Source organism: Lutra lutra, chromosome 3 (genome assembly GCF_902655055.1).
Source record: "Lutra lutra chromosome 3, mLutLut1.2, whole genome shotgun sequence".
NCBI classification, from domain to species: Eukaryota; Metazoa; Chordata; class Mammalia; order Carnivora; family Mustelidae; genus Lutra; species Lutra lutra.
Window position 1 is genome coordinate 156,974,603 of NC_062280.1, and position 20,267 is coordinate 156,994,869.

The 20,267-nt window shown below is 36.9% G+C and overlaps 1 long non-coding RNA gene across 2 annotated transcripts; it reads left to right on the top strand.

The window, feature by feature from the left end:
• Positions 1 to 831: 831 nt before the first annotated feature.
• On the top strand, positions 832 to 19,273 carry LOC125094680 (uncharacterized). 2 transcript variants are annotated; one of them, XR_007125653.1, is made up of 3 exons: positions 832 to 949; positions 17,799 to 17,864; positions 19,184 to 19,273. It is a non-coding gene; the product is annotated as an uncharacterized LOC125094680 (long non-coding RNA). The 2 variants fall into 2 exon arrangements; XR_007125652.1 differs by having other exon boundaries at positions 17,799 to 17,892; positions 19,184 to 19,265.
• Positions 19,274 to 20,267: the final 994 nt, after the last annotated feature.

Here is a 20,267-nt window from a genome sequence, read left to right on the forward strand (position 1 = left end):
TATATGTCTCTGGTTTGTTTTTGGAGAAAACACCCACAACTTTTACAGTATTTTCATAAGGATCTGCAATATACTTCTTCTGAGTGAAAAATCAAATAATAGCTTTGAATATTATGATATGGATAAATGACTCTAGAACTAAGGTGTGTAAAAGGGAAATAAAAGCCATATTATATTTCTAAAGGTTTAAAGAGAAGAACACATATTATTACTGTTGTGGGTACACAGACTTGTTTCAGAGTGCAGTTCATTTATCCACAGTATTATGAGTATGTTCTGGGAGGATTGGGTCCTTTTTATCTCTGTGTGAAAGGAAAAAATAATCTCCCTTTGTTCTCAGAGGATTAAAACTCAGTGGTATTTGCTTGAACAATTACTCTAAGTTAGAACTTTGAACACAGAAACAAAATAAATTTTTTTTTTAAATACACATCTTCAAAAGCTTTCCTATTCAAAAAGGTAGAAACAAACAAATGTCTGGTGTTACACTATCTCCCCTTCTGGGTTCTTAATATGATTGAAATGTTGACCATTGAACAAGGTCAAAAAATTAAAACACATGAAGAAGCCTACTCAGGAATTTAAGATCTGGTACAAATCCATAGATATGGTGAGCCTGGAAGAGAGAAGTTCTGTTACTCAACATAATAGGGCCGTGGAATAGCCTGGCAGTGTGCTTGGTGTGTCCCATTCCTCTTGCTGTGTACACAGAAAGAGTAAGAACGTATCTCCAGCTTTGTTGGGGATGAATCCCTAGTTCTTTTAAGGGAATCATAATTCTAAAATATCCTTGGAGAGTCATAGCTCCTTCTCCTTTCCCTTTCCGTGCAGCTGGAAACCGTAGGCTGAGTTGGAGAAGACACAAGAACAAAGATTGAACCCATGCATTTTCACTTAAGAGAAGAACTACCCCGGAAAAATATAGTGCATTTACTTCCAAGAACCACAGGTATTTGTCTGGCTACTACACAGTGAATAATTAAACAGAGCGCACAGTCCTAAACAAAAACAAAAACAAACAAACAAAGAAAAACCTCTCCAGAAGTAGTGTTTTCTGTGAAAGGAAGGAATGAGCACGTGAGAATTTAGATTATAGCAACAGCTCACAGAATTTGCACTGTATAGAATGTATTTGAGTAGGAACACTTACATACAAGCATTTGTGGAGCATGTCAGTGATGTGGTTTCTGCAGGGAGAAGAATCCTTTCTAAGGCCTGTCAGAAACCTAACTTTCATGGTGTGCTGACATAAACTACAGGTAGAAAGAAGAGGGTTGCCGATGGCATGCATTGACTAATCAGTACTACTCAACACTTGCTGAATCAATAAAATCACCTGGGGTACTTGTTAATAATTGAATTTCTTGAATTCTGCTTCATATGTGCTGAATTCGATTCTCCAGGGACCCCCAAGAATCGGTATTTGTAACCACAAGCTGTGCAGGTGATCCTCACGATTAGACAAGTTTGATAACATTGGTGTACACCAACAGGGTCGATCTGCGGGAGAATTACATGAGTGGTGACAGGTCAGTCAGTCCACTAGACTGCTCCAGGATCCTCATACAGCGGTTCTATGTTGCTGTTGTTGTTTCTGTCCCTGCCTTAGAGAAATATCTCCACCAGTGTCATTGTTCAGTCCTTGTCATTTATAAATCTTGCTCTCTACTGATTGAAATTTCAAGCTCTGACTCTGAAGAGGTTAAACTTCCTTAACAAACAGGTTGCTTGTGACAATGGGTGTATCTTGGGGCACAAAGTGACAGCTGTGAAAAGAATTCACTAGTAAGGCTCATACACCGGTAAATAGCAAGTGTATTTGGCCTATTAACTTTTCATCATGCAGTCAGCAGATGCGGGACCCAAAAGACAGCCTTTTTCAAATGCCATGCTTTACATCCCTTGTGGAGACTCAGTCTCACTAATGTGGAACACTCAGCTCAAGGGAACAGAATGAGAGAGAGAGAGAGAGAGAGACACCAAAAAATATAAAAACCCCAAATGAACAAATTGTCAAACATACAAACTATTTACTATTTATCTAAATGTAAAATCATCCGGTATATTTCTGACAGGGAAATTTATGACATTTGAGCCTTATGAAGTTAATAAAATATTTCAAACACTATATATGTTTTTGTATTTGAGACCTCAGAGTGGTGAGAGTACATGCTACTTTTGAAGGTCGAATTTAAAAATCTGGGAAGACGGCTCTAAAAAGTAACATTAATGCTTCCCTGGTGCTTGTTTTAGTGGGTGAATCACTGCTGACTCTAAAGCAATCCATGATGTCTCGTGAGGAATAACATGATGTAAGCGTGCACAGAAACGCTGCCCTACAAGTGGGCCACCGCCTAATAGAACTTATAATTCTCAGTGTACTTTTCCCTTTGGAGCTTTGATGCATTTTTAAAATTTGCTGTTAAGAGTGGATTGTAGTTTTTTACTCTGTCATTATAGCCGCAGAAAATGAAACAGTGGGTTTGGCTATGTAACCTCGGGGATTTCAGGATTAAAAACAAAACAAAACAGAACAAACACCAAAAACTGCAAAAAAAAAAATGTTTTCTGTTGGGATAATATTTTCATTTTATGTATTGAGCTTTTTAAACAGTGATAAAAAGTGCCATACTAGTTATTGAAGTAAAAAGATGTAGAGGAAAGCTTAAAACATCTTTATTGAAAACTGAGAAATTTGTCTTTTTCCTTCTTTTAAGAAGGTGAGGTTAGCATAAAAAGACACATAGATCAGTGAATAAAACAAAGAGCCCAGAAATAAACCCACACAGATATGGTCAATTAATCTGCAACAAAGGAGGCGAGAATATACAATGGGGAAAAGTCTCTTCAACAAATGGTATAGAGAAGACTGGGCAGCCCCCTGCAAGGGAATGACACTGGACCATTCTTATATCATACCCAAAAATAAACTCAAAGTGAGATTCATTCTGCCCATTCAAAATAAGTGTTTAACCCATTTTGAGTTTATTTTTGCATATGGTATAAGACTGTGGTCCAGTTTCATTCTTTTGCTTGGGGCTGTCCAGTCTTCCCAACATCATTTGTTGGGGCTGTCCCTTCAAAATAGGTCTTTAATCCATTTTGAGTTTATTTTGAGGTATGGTGAAAGAGAGTGGTACCGTTTCATTCTTTTGCAAATGGCTATGCAGTCTTCCCAACACCTTTTGTTGAAGAGACTGTCGTTTTTCTGCTTTGTAGAAGATGTGTTAACCATACAGTTGTGGATTCATTTCTGTTTTTTCGAGTCTGTTCCATTGATCTATGTATCTGTTTTGGTGCCAGTACCATACCCTCTTGTTCACTATAGCTTTGAAATGTAGCTTGAAGTCCAGAACTGTGATGCCTCCAGCGTTGTTTTCCTTTCTCAAGATTGCTGTGGCTATGATGGGCTTAAAATTTTCAAGAGCTTTTGCCACATAGAAAACTAAAAACAGAAGAAAAAAAGGATAAACAGTATGGGCAGTAGGCTGTTTTACATTAAAAGAGACAAAAAATTATAACTCTATGCCCTAGTTTTATATAACACAGGGACAGGGAATTATGTTGTCAGTTCTTAAAAGTTATTGGTAATGTTCAGGCTTATAAATTGCATGATTGATTCATGAGCATTTATTTTATATGTTACATAAATTTAATTTATGTCTGAAATTTCATATATGTCATGTTTATTCTTTATTACTTTTGCTTAAAATGCAGTTTAACCTCTCAGGTTCTGCATAATTTAGTACACCATGTAGATGCTTATAGTTGACAAATTTGTAAGTTTTTGGCTAGCAGTATTCTAAGTATTTTATATATATTCTCACTTAATCTTCAGAATTATTTTATGTATTAGAAACTTATCTCTATGTTATAAAAGAGTAAACTGTGTTGCACAGAGGTTTAATAATCTGCCTTAAATCTTTTTGTTGGTAATGAATTTAACAGTTTGACCACAGAGACCCTCTTCTTTATCACTAAATATACTAATTAAATTTCATGTGAAATCTAACTTTTTCTTTTCTTTTTTTTTTTTTTTTTTTTGACAGAGAGAGATCACAAGTAGACGGAGAGGAAGGCAGAGAGAGAGAGAGAGAGGGAAGCAGGCTTCTTGCTGGCAGAGAGCCCGATGTGGGACTCGATCCCAGGACCCCGAGATCATGACCTGAGCCGAAGGCAGCGGCTTAACCCACTGAGCCACCCAGGCGCCCTGAAATCTAACTTTTAAAAAATTGGTTCAGGTGCTCCTTTAAAATTGGTTCAGGTACCGCAAAGGAGGAATCCTGGCATGAGTCAAAACCAAGGTTACAACAGGGCCATATTATAGGGGTGGAATTTCTAGTGGGGTGGGGGTAGTGTTAAAACTCCAACAATAGGGCATTTTCTGTTTCTGTCCATTAGTTCTCTTTCCTTTTAATTTTCCGTACATTCTTCACTATGCATCAACATTTCCCCCCCTACAGTTAAGAATATTTGCCAGCCCCCGCCCCCAGGCACTGATGGTGCACATTTGAGCAAGATAGATGTGAGTTTACAGAGCTCACCCGTTACACAGAAGTGTAAGGACTAACAGTTTGAGTACTGGTAGGCTGCTGTGCTGAAAAACACTTCAGTAAGTGATAGCAGCATTACCTAACATAAAATACACGGGAAGAGCCTTTTAGTGAAAGTTTTCCAAGACACTAACATCCATGATGAGAGTTGGGTAAAAGGTAAAAGAGGAATAACTCAACATGGAAGCTGCATTTGTAGAGACTAGAGTTGAGCACGGTTAAAATAAGAAGCTAATAGGAGAAGTCAATGCAAATGGATCAGTTGGAGACAAAAGAGAAGCAGTAGGACAGGTGGGAAGTTGTCGAATGTTTCAATGAGAGCGTGTGATGCTTGGGTAAGGGTATTGTCAATGTGCATGATAACAACTCCCCATGTTTCAGCTATTTGGGAGGTAGACTTTGTCATATTTTATCTTGGTCAGATACAGGAGTTGGTAGAAAGAGGGAGTTTCTGAGGAAAAGATATTCAGAATAAAAATTAATACTATAGGTCCAGACAGATAGGATTACAATGTCCTGCAGGTCAAGGCCACCATACTGTCACATGGGTACTATATTGGGATTTGAAATTGAGGCTTTAGGTAACAATTGGTGGGCATTTCTCTGTCATTTCACATTCCATTCACTGTAGGGATCCTACACCAATATAGATATTTGTTCAAATGCTTCAGAGATTCGGAGTCCTCAGCTATCCCTCCTCAAAGATACAAAACAGAACAAAACAGTAACAACAACAACAACAACAACAAAAATTTCTCCCCATAATTTTAAAATCCAATACCTCTTAGAAAAGTGTGAATAAATGACTAATTACAATTATTTGCCTGGAGAACTGGAATCATATCCTTGAAATAAAATAAATGCTCTGGAAGGAAAAGAATAAATAATTTGGTATATTGTTGCACACCAAAAGGATTTTGTTTTAAAATAAAGCACTTACTTTTCTGAATAATGCATCTTTAATGGTGGCATTTCAGGAGGCATGGAAATAAGTAAGTAAAGACAGTTGGGAAGAGGGAAGCTTTCCTGTTGTCGCATCCGTACGAAAGGCAGCAGTGCCATTATGGTGAATGCAAAGTGAATAAAGCTGATGTGGCTCTTCACTTTCTTTTTCTTCTGTGTAAACGTCTCTCCTGAGATGAAAAGGTTTGTAGAAAAGCCCAACTTAGGACACTTGTACAAAGTACCTCTTTTGGGAATAAGCGAAGGGCCTCAGAATATTTTTTCCCATGATTCTGAGGTAAGATAGTATTTTCAATGTATTTTTACAAAGGAGAACATGTATTATAATTCCTAACATTGGATTTATTCATATAAATCTCAAGTGACCATGAATTGTAGTTTTGAACTTTGGCCCTATTGTAACTATATTATACCTATTATAACTATAATATACTATATAACATACAAATATTACAATACAGACCTAGAATAGAACAGACTTCAGTACACTTAGCATGGGCTACATGCAGATCTGATAACTGCAAGAAAATGTCTTGGTACTATTTCTTTTCACACTATTAAATTTTCATCTCAAATCTTTGACTAGAATAAAAACGTTCAGAATAAATTTTAAATTCACATTCCTCTTATTATTGAAGTATAATTGACATACAATATCCCATTAGTTTTAGGAGTTACTCATAGTGATTCTGTATTTTTAAAAATTACAACATGATCCCCATGATAGGTCCAGTTACCATCTGCCAACATACAAAGTTGTTACAATATTATTGACTATATTCCCTATGTTGTGCATTGTATCTGCATGACTTATTATATTACTGAAAGTTTGTATCTCTTAATCCTCTTCACCTATTTTGCCTGTCCCTGCAACCCTTTCCTATTCTGGTAACCAATAATTTCCTTTATCTATGGCCTGTTTATATTCTGTTCATGTGGTTTTCTTTTTTAAATAAATATTTTTTTTAGATCCCACATATAAATGAATCACACGGCACAAGTGAAATCATAATGGCATTTCTGTTCTTCTGACTTATTTCATTCAGGATAATACTCTCCAGGTCCATCCATGTTGTTGCAAATGGCAAAATTTCATTCTTTTTTATAACTGAGTAGTTTTCCATTGTAAATGTATACCACATCTTCCTTATCCATTCTTCCGTCAGTGGACCCTTAGGTTGCTCCCGTATGTTGGCTATTATAAATAATGCTGCAATGAACATAGGAGTACATATATCTCTTCAAATTGGTGTTTTCATTTTCTTTGGATAAATACCCAGATGTGGGATTGTTGCATTATATAGTAGTCCTATTCTTAATTTTTTGAGGAAACTCCATACTATTTTCCATAGTGGCTGCACTGATTTACACTCCCAATAGGGGGGTTCCCATTTTGTCACATCTTCACCAACATTTGTTTTTTTTCTGTTTTGTTTCAGATAATAGTCATTTTGATGATATCTCTGTGGTTTTGAATTGCATTTCCTTAATCATTAGCATCTTTTTGTGTTCTGTCGGCGATCTCAGTATCTTCTTTGGAAAAACATTTATTCTGGTCCTTTGCTCATTTTTAAATCCAGGTTTTTTTTTTTATATGAAGTTGTATAAATTCTTTTTTTTTTAAAGATTTTATTTATTTATTTGACAGACAGAAATCACAAGTAGGCAGAGAGACAGGCAGAGAGAGATGGGGAAGCAGGCTCCCTGCTGAGCAGAGAGCCCGATGCAGGGCTCGATCCCAGAACCCTGAGATCATGACCTGAGCTGAAGGCAGAGGCTTTAACCCACTGAGCCACCCAGGCGCCCCATAAATTCTTTACATAGTTTGGATATTAACCCCTCATCAGATGTATAATTGTATAATATCTTCTCCCACTCAGTAGGTTGCCTTTTTGTTTTGTTGATTATCTTCTTTGCCTCTGCAATAGCTTCATAGTGTGATCTAACCCCATTAGTTTATTTTAGCTTTTGTTGCCCTTTCCTGAGTAGACTGATTCAAACAAATATTGCTAAGACAAATATTGTTAAGGAGCTTACTGTTTATGTTTTCTTCTAGGAATTTTATGGTTTCAGGTTTTATATTTATATTAATCCATTTTTTCAAGTTTTTATTTAAATTCCAGTTAGCATACCGTGTAATATTAGTTTCAGGCATAGAATTTAGTGATTCATCACTTACGTACAATAACCAGTGCTCATCAAAAGTGCCCTCCTTAATACCCATTACCCATTTAACCTAGCCTCCCACTCACCTCCCCTCCAGTAACCATAAGTTTGTTCTCTATAGTTGAGTCTCTTTAATGTTTTGCCTCTCTTTTTCCCCACTACGTTCATCTGTTTTGTTTAATAAATTCCACATATGAGTGAGACATATGATATTTTATCTCTAGTGAAATTACTAGATCCTAAGGTAGTTCTATTTTTAAGTTATTGAGGAACTCCCTACTATTTTCCAGAGTAGCTGCACCAATTTACATTCCCACCAACAGTGTAAGAGGGTTCCCCTTTTTCCACATGCATGTCAACACCTGTTGTTTCACGTGTTGTTAATTTTAGCCATTCTGACAGGTGTGAGGTGGTATCTCATTATAGTATTGATTTGCATTTCCCTGATGATGAATGATGCTGAGCATCTTTTCATGTGTCTGTTGGCCATCTGGATGTCTGCTTTGGAAAAAATGTCTATTCATGTATTCTGTCCAATTCTTGTTTGGGTGTTGAGTTTGATAAGTCCTTTATATATTTTGGATACTAACTCTTTATTAGATATGTCATTTGCAGATATCTTTTCTGATTCTGTAGGTTGCTTTGTAGTTTTGTTATTATTTCCTTCTCTGCACAGAAGCTTTTTATTTTGATGAAGTCCCAGTAGTTCATTTTTGCTTTTATTTCCCTTGCCTCAGGAGACATATCTAGTAAGAAGCTGCTACAGCTGATGTCAAAGAGGTTACTGCCTATGTTCTCCTCTAGGATTTTGATGGGTTCCTATCTCACATTGAGGTTTTTCATCCATTTTGAATTTATTTTTTTGTATGGTCTAAGAAAGTGGTTCAGTTTCATTCTTTTGCATGTTGCTAACTTTCCCAGCACAATCTGTTGAAGAGACTTTTTTCCATTAGATATTCTTTCCTGCTTTGTCAAAGATGAGTTGACTATACAGTTAAGGGTCCATTTCTGGGTTCTCTATTCTGTTGCATTGATTTCTGGATCTTTTTTTTGTGTGTGTCAGAGTCATACTGTCTCAATCATTACAGCTTTGTAACGTACCTTGAAGTCAAGAATTGTGATGCCTCTGGCACTGCTTTTCTTTTTCAAGATTACTTTGGCTATTCAGGGTCTTTTGTGGTTAGGATCATTTCTTCTAGCTCTGTGAAAAGTGCTGGTTGTATTTTGATAGGGATTTGATTAAATGTGTAGATTCCTTTGGGTAGCAGAGGCATTTTAACAATATTTTTTTCTTCCAATCCATGAGCATGGAAGGTTTTTCCATTTCTGTGTGTCATCTTCACTTTCTTTCATCAGTGTTTTATAATTTTCAGAATACAGAATTTTTACCTCTTTGGTTACCATTATTCTTAGGTATCTTATGGTTTTTTTTTTGCAATTATAAATGGTACTGACCCCTTGATTTCTCTTTTTGCTGCTTCATTATTGGTTTATAGAAGTGTAACAGATTGCTGTACATTGATTTTGTATCCTGCGACTTTATCTAATTTGCGTATCAGTTCTAGCAATTTGTGGGGGAGCCTTTTGAGTCTTCTATGTAGATTATCATGTCATCTACAAGTAATGAAAACTTGACTTCTTTCCCAATTTGGATGCCTTTTGTTTCTTTTTGTTGTGATTGCTGAGGCTAGAACTTCCAGTACTATGTTAAATAACAGTGGTGAGAGTGGACATCCCTGTTTTGTTCTTGACCACAGAGGAAAAGCTCTTCAGTGTTTCCCCATAGAGGATGACATTAGTTATGGGTCTTTCCTATATGACTTTTATGATGTTTGAGGTATGTTCCCTCTATCCCTGTTTTGTTGAGGATTTTTATCAAGAATGGATGCTGTATTTTGTCAAATGCTTTTTCTGTATCTATTGAGGGGATCATATGGGTCTTACTCTTTCTTTAATTAATATGTATCACATTGACTTGCAAATATTGAAGCACCCCAACAGCTGAGGAATAAATCCCACTTGATCGTGGTGAATAATTTTTACAATGTACTGTTGGATTTGAGTGCCAGTATCTTGTTGAGAATTTCTGCATCCATGTTCATCAAGGATATTGGCCTGTAATTCTCCCTGTTAGTGGGATCTTTGCCTAGTTATGGGATTAAGATAATCCCGGCCTTGTAGAAAGAGCTTGGAAGTTTTCCTTTCATTTTTATTTTTTGTAACAATTCGAGAAGAATAGGTATTAACTCTTTTTTAAGTGTTTGGTAGAATTCCCCTGGGAAACTGTCTGCCCCTGGATGTTTCATTTGTCAGAAGATTTTTAATTACTGATTCAATTTCTTTGCTGGTTATCAGTCGCTTCAAATTTTCTATTTCTTCCTGTTTAAGTTTTGGTCATTTATATGCTTCTATGAATTTATCTATTTCTTCCAGATTTCCTAATTTATTGGCATATAATTTTCATAATATTCTCTTATAATTGTTTGCATTTCTGTGATGTTTGTTATGATCTCTCCTCTCTTATTCCTGATTTTATTTGAGTCCTTTCTCTTTTTCTTTTTAATAAGTCTGGCTAGGAGTTTATCAATTCTTTTAATTCTTTCAAAAAACAGGATTCTAGTTTCATTGATCTGTTTTTGCTTTTTTCTATATGATTTATTTCTGCTCAAATCTTAATTATTTCCCTTTTTCTGCAGGCTTTAGGTTTCATTTGTTGTTCTTTTTCAGCTCCTTTAAGTGTAAGGATAGGTTTTGTATTTGAGATTTTTCTTGGTTCTTGAGGTAGGCTTGTATTGCTATGTACTTCCCTCTTTGGACTACTTTTGCTGCATCCCAAAAGTTTTGGACCGTCATATTTTCATTTTCATTTATTTCCATGTATTTTGATTTCTTGATTCTTTAGCAGGATGTTCTTTAACATCCATGTACTTGTGATCTTTCCAAATTTTTTCTTGTGCTTGACTTCCAGTTTCATAGAGTTGTGGCCCAAAAATATGCATGGTATGATCTCAGTCTTTTTGTATTTGTTGAGACCTGAGTTATGACCAAGTATGTGATCAATTCTGGAGAAAGTCCTATGTGAACTCAAAAAGAGTGTATTTTCTGCTACTTTAGGATGAAATGTTCTGAATATATCTGTTAAATCCATCCGGTCCAGTGAATTATTAAAAGCCATTGTTTCCTTGTTTACTTTCTGTTTAGACAATTTGCCCATTGCTATAAGTGGGATGTTAAAATCCCCTACTATTATTGTATAATTATCAATAAATTCCTTTATGTTTGTTATTAATTGTTTTATGTATTTGGTGCTCCCAAGATGGGGACATAAATATTTACAAGTGTTAGATCTTTTTGTTGGGTGGACCCCTTTATTATGATATACTGCCCTTCTTTATCTCTTGCTATAGTCTTTGGTTTAGAATCTAGTTTGTCTGATTTAAGTATGGCTCAGGCTTTCTGTTGACATTCATTACCATGACAAATGGTTCTCTATCCCCTCACTTTCATTTGGCAGGTGTTTTTTAGGTCTAAAATGAGTGCCTTATAGGCAGCATATGGAAGGGCCTTTATATATATATATATACATATATATATATCTTTTTTAAAAAAGATTTTATTTATTTGAGAGAGAGAGCGAGTAAGAAGAGAACATGAACAGGGGAGAGAGGGAGAAGCAGGTTCCCGCTGAGCAGGGAACCCGATGTGGGGCTTGATCCCAGGACCCCAGGATTGTGACCTGAGCCAAAGGCAGATACTGAACCAACTGAGCCACCCCGGTGCCCTGGAAGGGCCTTGTTTTTTTAATCCAATCTGATACTCTATGTCTTTTGATTGGAGCATTTAGTTCATTTACATTCAGAGTGACTATTGATAGATACGAGTTTGGGACAATTATATTACCTGTTAAGTCATTGTTACTGGAGATTTTCTCTACTTTCTAGTCTTTCTTGCTTTGGTCTTTCTATCCACTCAGAGTCCCCTTTAATATTTCTTGCAGGGCTCTTTTAGTGGTCAAGAACTCCTTTAGTTTTTGTTTGTCTGGGAAGCTCTTTATCTCTGCTTCCATTCTGAATGACAGCATTGCTGAATAGAGTATTCTTGGTACATATCTTTCCCATTCAGCACTCAGCACGTTGAATATATCATGCCACTCTTTTCTGGTCTGCCAAGTTTCTGTGGAGAAGTCTGCTGCTAACCTATTTGTCTTCTCTTGTAAGTTAGGGAAAGTTTCTTTCCCCTTGCTGCTTTTAGGATTTCTGTCTTATCTCTGTATTTTGCAAATTTTACTACCATATGTCTTGGTCTTAGCCTGCTTTTGTTGATTTTGATGGGAGTTCTCGGTGCCTCCTGGATTTGGATGTCTGTTTCCTTCCCCAGATTAGGGAAGTTTTTAACTATAATTTCCTCAAATAAACTTCTGTCCCCTTTTCACTCTCTTCATCTGGGACTGCTGTGATATGAACGTTATACTTTATGGAGTTGCTGAGTTCCCTAAATATACATTCGTGATCCAGTATTTTTCTTTCTTCTTTTCAGCTTCATTATTTTCCATAATTTTATATTCTATATCATTTATTCCTTCCTCCATCTGCTTCTTCCATCCTTGTAATCATTACATCCAGTCAATTTTGCCTCTTAGTTATAGTGCTTTTTGTTTTGGTCTGAGTCATTTTTAGGTCTTTTATTTCTACAGTAATGATAAGGTGGACTCTGTGGGGTCTTCTGTGCTTTTCTCAAGTCCAGCTAGTATTTCTATGATTGTTGTTTTAAATTCTAGATCAGGCATATTACTTACATCTGTTTTGATTCAACCCCTTGCCATGACCTTTTCTTGTTCTTTCTTTTTTTTTTTTTTTTAAAGATTTTATTTATTTATTTGTCATAGAGAGAGAAGCGAGAGTGAGCACAGGCAGACAGAGTGGCAGGCAGAGGCAGAGGGAGAAGCAGGCTCGCTGCCAAGCAAGGAGCCCGATGTGGGACTCGATCCCAGGACGCTGGGATCATGACCTGAGCCGAAGGCAGCTGCTTAACCAACTGAGCCACCCAGGCGTCCCTTGTTCTTTCTTTTGAAATGAATTCTTCCTTGGCATTTTATCTAGGTCTCTGTCTTCTTCTGTTAGGAAAGCCTGTTATGTTTCATGCTCCTGAGAGTATGGTCTTTATGAAGAAGAGGTCACGTACCATCCAGGGTATGGCACATTAGAAAATATCTCTGGTGTGTGCTGTGTGCCCTTTGCTGTTGTGTTTGGTTGCTCTTTCCCCCTGGTCAGTTCTCTGCAGGGTTTCTCCTTGCTTAGAGTGGGAATTATTTGGACTTTGTCCAGAGTGTGGTGAATTTTAACTAGGTATGTGCTGGTCTGCTTGTTAAAAGAGGACTGCTTCTATGTCCACTAGAGCTGAAGCTTTGTAGCACTCTCTGGTCAGTAGACTTGGTGCATGCAGGAGAGTTTGTGCTGGTCTTCTGGGGGAAGGGCCTCCTGCTGTTGTTCTTAGGTACAATTGCCCTAGTAAGGAGGCACCTTTACAGTGCAGGGGGAGATGGGACTTGGTGTAAGCAGCTCTTGCTTCCACTGTGGGTGCCGTGCTGCTCATTGAAGTCAGTCTGTGCTGATGGGCAGGGGAGAAAAAAAAATTAGTGCCAGCTGTCTCCCTTGTGCCTGGTGAGGGGAGTTTGCACTCACCATTGTTTGGGAAGCCCTCAGAGAAGAGTGAACAATCTTCCCTCCTGTGTCCCAGGCATCCCTCAGATCCCTGCCTTTACCCTATCTGTGTCTGGTCTGTCTGCCCACCTGGAAGTGGAGTGCAATGTACCTGTGTTTTATCTCAGGCATGCCACCTAGGTTCCAAAACTCCAAACTTTAGGGACCAGACTTTGTCTGGAGGAGGGTCTCAGCTTGTGGGGGCTGGTGCCAGTTTGTCCCAGAAGAACAGTCACACCAACGTGCAGGAGCTTAGAGTTTCGAGGAAAGCACACCAAAAAGCCCGAGTCCAGGTTAGCCATTCTCAGCAGTTTTCTTTGCCCCTATGCTTAACAGGTGGGGAAGCACCATGGCACCTGTCAGTTCTTTTGTCCCCTCAGCACACTTCTCCCAGATGTGCTCCAAAGAGAGGGAAACATCTCTCCCAGTTTATCCCAGGCATCCTCAGATAGTGCCACCTATTCCTAGGCTTCTGCCCTCCTTCTCCATAGGAGCACTGCAGTGCTCACTGGGCTCCACACCAGCCATAGTGGGGAACTCTAAAACTCTAATCTTTGAGCTCTGCTGGTTGTAGACACTCAAGATAATCAGCCCCTCTCATTTTCCCAGTCAGTGACTTGGAAGAGTTTCCCCTTGTGAGAGTCCCTATACACTGTTCTTTTTCCCACCCTCCATTCCTCCCTTTTTCCCTCCTGTCTCTCAGGACTCTCAGGACTCCCTTTCCTCAGCAGCATTCATGATATTTTTCTCCTCAAAATCACATCTCTACACCTCCTACCTTCTATGATGTGGCCTCTTCTCTTTCTCCAGTCACACAGCTTGTTCTGTCAATCCTCAGATCGATGTCTTGGGTGTTCAGAATGATCTGGTATTTATCCAAGGAATACTTCATTGTTAATGTGTTGTGTATCACACTATATCACTCACCTCAGGAAGCACATATGATTAGTTTTTCTTATTATTAGTGATGCTAACATGGACCCTTTGTTGAAATTATGTCTGCCACATTTCTCCATTTTTAAAGGTAATTTTCTTCTTTTAATTAAAAATGAATCTCTTGGATGACACTTTGAGAGTCAATAACCTTTTAATCAGTGGTTTTCTCATCCATTAATGATCTTCGTCTAAATCAAATATTATAATGGAGGTTGTAAAATGGTGCTTTTATAAGTATTTCATTTTTTCTACGTTTATAAAATGCCACAGAATAACTTACTCAGTCCCCCCCGCCCACCTTATTTCTTTCTCTGATTTTTCTCTTTGTGGATCACTATGGATGCATGGCTTTCCTTCAACTGAAATTTACAGAAGAAATAGTATAGCCCCTGCTCTTATTTCTAAATGATTGCAGAGAGGTAGAGAGATAGACTTCAATTTGAGTCATGTGTATACTAAAGAAAGGAAATACAAGAATAAATTATTAGGTAAAATCAGGCACTAGGATTCTATGATTATGATTAACCTGAAGTTGAAATACAATTCCTATGATTCAGCAGCTTATAATAGAAATTGAGAAAACATTATGCATGATGCCACCTTATTGGTGATGAAACCAGCAATGACTAAGATGGTTCTTAATCGAGGTGACATTACTTCAAGAAGTGAAGTAGAATCATAGTTAATAAAAACAAGATTTTAGTGTGGGAGGTGGGTGATGCTAATCATAAAGCATAAAGTTAGTATTTTGTAAATGAATCCATTGTTAGGTTTAGCTTAAAAACTGTGCAAAGGTGGTACCTTCAATGGAATATTGGAAGTCCTTTTTCCAAACTACTCAGGTTGAATAACACTTTGAATAATGTTTTCACAGGACTTAAAACAAAACATTAGTAGTTCAAATAGCAGTCTTAAAGTCAAATGCCTACTGCCTGGCATTTAACACACTATTGACAACTCTATGGTAATAGTAGCTGCTGAATAAGTGTCTGGCCTGGTTACAGAAGTTTATGTGCATCTGTGCTTTCAGTTCTTACAATGACCCTATAAGAGTTGGAATTATTGTTATCTATACCTTACATGTGAGACATGAGAGGAAACCGATAGACTTGAGAGTTTATGTACTGCTGTCAGATTTTTCGGGCAGACCTGCCCATCCTCATTTCTTTTTGGATCAATCACACCAATATTCTACCAGTCATTCCAATACCCGTATATTCTTGATAACTTCAATACCACAATTCGTGAGGCAAGCACGAGTCAAGCCTCTTAAATCTATCTAAAAAATGTCCTTTGAGTCTGTCCTTACTCTCTTCCTGACTTGCCTGAACTATTTAAGTCACAACAGTTAAAAACACAAAACACGTCTGTCTACACCACTACCTCTTCTGTCATTTGAAACCTATGAAGCTGTTTCTGCTGCTCACAAAATAAATTTCTGAGGTAGGACCTACAAAACCCTGAGTACCATGCATAAAAAATACCCCTCAGCTCCATCTCACCTCTTCCTTTGTGCATTTCATTCACATTTTTTTGTGCTCCACAAATACGGCATGTAGTTTTCCAGTGCCATGATTTGCTACATGCTCCATCTACATGAACTGTCTTTTCATTTTGATATCCTAGTGAACTCCTATTTATCCTTCAAAACCCTCCTCAACTGCTGCCTTTCTAAAAACATCATCTTCTTCATGATATCAAGCACTGTGGCACAATTGTTTCTTTACCTACTTTTCTCAGTAAATTCTGAGTTTCAAATAAGTAAAAATTATCTATTTTAATCATAGACTGTTTTTATTTTCATCCTCATAATACTCACCACAGTGTTTGGGATGGTTTGGGAAGATTATCATTTTTATTGTTTAATATTAAATCTTAGCAGTTTAGGGGCGCCTGGGTGGCTCAGTGGGTTAAGCCGCTGCCTTCGGCTCAGGTCATGATCTCAGGGTCCTGGGATCGAGCCCCGCATCGGGCTCTCTGCTCAGCAGGGAGCCTGCTTCCTCCTCTCTCTCTGCCTGCCTCTCTGCCTGCTTGTGATCTCTCTCTGTCAAATAAATAAAATCTTTAAAAAAAAAAAAAAATCTTAGCAGTTTAAAATAAATGCATCAATTTCTGATTATAATGCAAGCATTTGTTACATTTTCATGTGATTAGGAAAACATCATTACCTCAAAATTTAATGCTTGAGTAACTTCATGAAAATATTTTTAAAGCAAAATTCATGGGGATTCAATGCATTTAAATAATAATAAAAACAAAACATACTATGAACTACAACTTTTTAAATGACGAGCAATGATATTCATTAAATTAAAAAATAGAAATTGGTTGCTAATTCACCCAACTAGAATCTGAAAGGCCATGTATAGTTACTGAGAAAAATATGTTACAATGGCTTTAAACTGATTTTGTAAAATAAATTGCCTTTAAGTAATAGTCGGAAACAAGTAAGAGAAAAATTAAATAGCTTAGTAATTGTTGGTTTTTCAAATGAATCACCTTCATAGAGTGTAATGCATTCAGCAGATTTCTGCCCTTGGCAGTTAAATTAATTGTGTATTTTAATATAAACGTTTTCTAACTGCAATTCACTTTAATCATTTAACATGTCCAATATTGAGTTCTTTGGACTGAGAAAAGCTGTGAGGAAAAAGCCTCCATGATACCTTTTCATATTTTGATATTAGTTTTCCTTTTAAATAAATTTCTGACAGTTTCACTAGTATTAAGTATTTATGTTTGTAGTGATACACAAATTATTTTATGTGTTCTATGTTTTTTTAATTATACAAGAACATAAAAGAAAGTTATAAGGAATTTATACTTCTGAGACGTTTACGCTTGCATTTCTTAAATAATCTACAATATTCTACCTCAGTAAGTTGATACAGTATAACCTTTTGTCTTAGTTATACATATAGCATGCTCAGAAAAGAAAATAGTAAAGGGTATTATTGGAGATGGAACTGGGGCTTTGCTTAGCTTTTGAAAATCACATTTACCTGTTTAAAGTAGGTCTCCCAGTGATCTGTGCATTTGCTTTACTATCATATCCTTCTATTTAATCTTTATTTTCTTCTTTTTTTATATTACTTAAAAAAATTTTTTTACATTACATAGTGCTTGAAGATGTTCAGATGTGCAGGATCTTCATATTTTAGACTGAGAATTGAGAATTCCGTGTGTTGGGGGGGTACTGATCTTAATCATTGGTGCTCTTGCAAGATTAACTTTAATATTGAATAGAAATCTCTCATTGATGAATACCTGTTTTATAATGTTTAGTAGACATTAAATTATCTACCATGTTCTATGGTGCCCAGATTGTTTCTAGAGTAGTTAGACTATGTGCATTCTAAAATAAATGCTATGTTTTTCATTTTTCTCTCTTGTTTCTGTTGGGACTGGGTGAGTTTATATATGAGATCCCCACATTCTTTTCATTTGGAAATAACACAGATGTGTTTCCTTTATCTTACAGCTCCAGGGGGCCCAGTGTTTGCAGCAGAAGCTAGAACAAGACTGCTTGTAAAGAATAGACTCCCAGGTTTTTCAATAATAGAAACAATTGTCAAGTAATTGTGATGTGCATTGAATTACCATGGATTAGGATTTTAATGTGCTTTTGTTTCATTAAAATCCTTAGAATGCAGTGTTTATAATTCAATAAGAAAATACCTACAAAGAAAATCAAATGTTGTTGAAATGACAAAAAATTATTCCATTATGCTAGATGCAAAGCTTACAATGCAAAATATACATCATCTAGCCCTACATGTACTTGAAGAAGTAGCACTATTCAGTCTGTAAATGGCCTACTCATATACTCATATATTCATTTATTTTTTGCATGTATTTGCAGTACCAAATAACAATCATTTAAGAAAAACAATGAATAACAAAGTGAGTCAGAATGCTTCTCGGAGACACCAGTCATACATTGCCTTATGGTTATTTAAACCTTCTTTTATTTTCCTTTCAAATTATCCTTTCAGTCAGTTAATAGACCTTTAACACAAAACAAAAGGAAAATTCTACAGTCAATATATTGGAATACTTCATTAATACCCAAACAGAAAGAGAAATACTTTCCAGTGTTCTGTGCCATGATTCTAAATGTTTACATTTTACTGGCTCTGAGAGATTTTTATGAAGAAAGGGTGGCAGAACTAAGTAAGTTTGAAAGCTGGAGCCTCTTATATCCCACTTACAGAGAGTCATAGCCCACAAAGCAAGGGGTCTGGACAGTCCTGAAGTAAAAAGCAAAAAACAGGAAACAGTTTAGCTTTATTGATCCTTGTTTCTTGAAAGTGTACTTGACCAGAGAACAACATTTCAAATAACCTCTTTAAACATCCCCTAGATCTAGTATTCCACACAAAACTCTTTGTGGAATGTTGTTCTGAGGTAAGCAAATATGTAACTCTATATTACCTAACTTACTTTGTGACTTTCTCATTTCAGTACATACAGCAAAGCTAAGTCCGACTCTACTGTGTAGAGTGTTTGTATGTGTGGATCATCTCTTTGTGGCCACAATACCTTACCACTACAGAGTTCATGAAATACCAAGCTAAGCTTCCCTAGCTTTATAATAACTCTTTTTGCTGTAGAGGAGTATGTAATTCCTCTCCCCAACTGACGTTATAATACTGAATATCTTCTCAGTGACTCTGAAAACCTATAAAACACTCAATCCATAGTGATGGTCTATAAAGCCACCAGAGACAGCAGTCCACATTATTAGGTCAAAGTCAATAGCAAGAATGTAGAGTAGTTCTCTGTGAATTTTACAGAAGATCATGGGGTTCTCTGTGGGTCGTTGACATATTCTGAAGTTTCCTTCTCCTTTATGTTCCTGTGTAGGTCACAATATAAACAGCTGACAATCTATGGAAAATGGATAAGAAGAAGGAGTAACCTTAGGAGAGTTCAAAATTGATACCAGGAGAAAAGGTAAACTAGTCCAATGAAGGATATAACTCATCCTTGTTTTGTAAAACTGTATACCTCAAGTTCAAAAAGCTAACTTTTAGAAATGTAAAGCTTATCCTTCTCATTCTGAATTCATTGTTTCATGCTTTATAAACACAAGAGCAATGGACCAAATTTTTTGAATTTTTTTTTTTGCACCTTTTTGGGTTTCCTTTCTTTCTTTTTTATTTTCTCAGTGTTCCAAGATTCATTGTCCATGCACCACACCCAGTGCTCCATGCAATACGTGCCCTCCTTATTCCCCACTACCAGGCTCACCAATCCCCCTACCCCTCTCCCCTCCAAAACCCACAGTTTGTTTCTCAGAGTCCACAGTCTCTCATGGTTCGCCTCCCCCTCCAATTTTCCCCAATTCACTTTTCCTATCCTTCCCTTAATGTCCTCCATGTCATTCCTTATGTTCCACAAGTAAGTGAAACCATATGATAATTGACTCTCTCTGCTTGACTTATTTCACTCAGCATAATCTCCTCCAGTCCCATCCATGTTGATACAAAAGTTGGGTATTCATCCTTTCTGATGAAAGCGTAATATTCCATTGTACATATGGACCACATCTTCTTTATCCATTTGTCTGTTGAAGGACATCTTGGCTTTTTCCACAGTTTGATGATTGGCCATTGCTGCTATAAACATTGGGGGTACAGATAGCTCTTCTTTTCACTCCATCCGTGTCTTTAGGGTAAATACTCAGTAGTGCAATTGCAGGGTCATAGGGTAGCTCTATTTTTAATTTCTTAAGGAATCTCCACACTGTGTTCCAAAGTGACTGCACCAACTTGCATTCCCCCCAACAGTGTAAGAGGGTTCCCCTTTCTCTACATCCTCTCCAACATTCGCTGTTCACTGTCTTGTTGATTTTGGCCATTCTACCTGGTGTAAGGTGGTATCTCAATGTGGTTTTGATTTGAATCTCCCTGATGGCTAAAGATGATGAACATTTTTTCATGTGTCT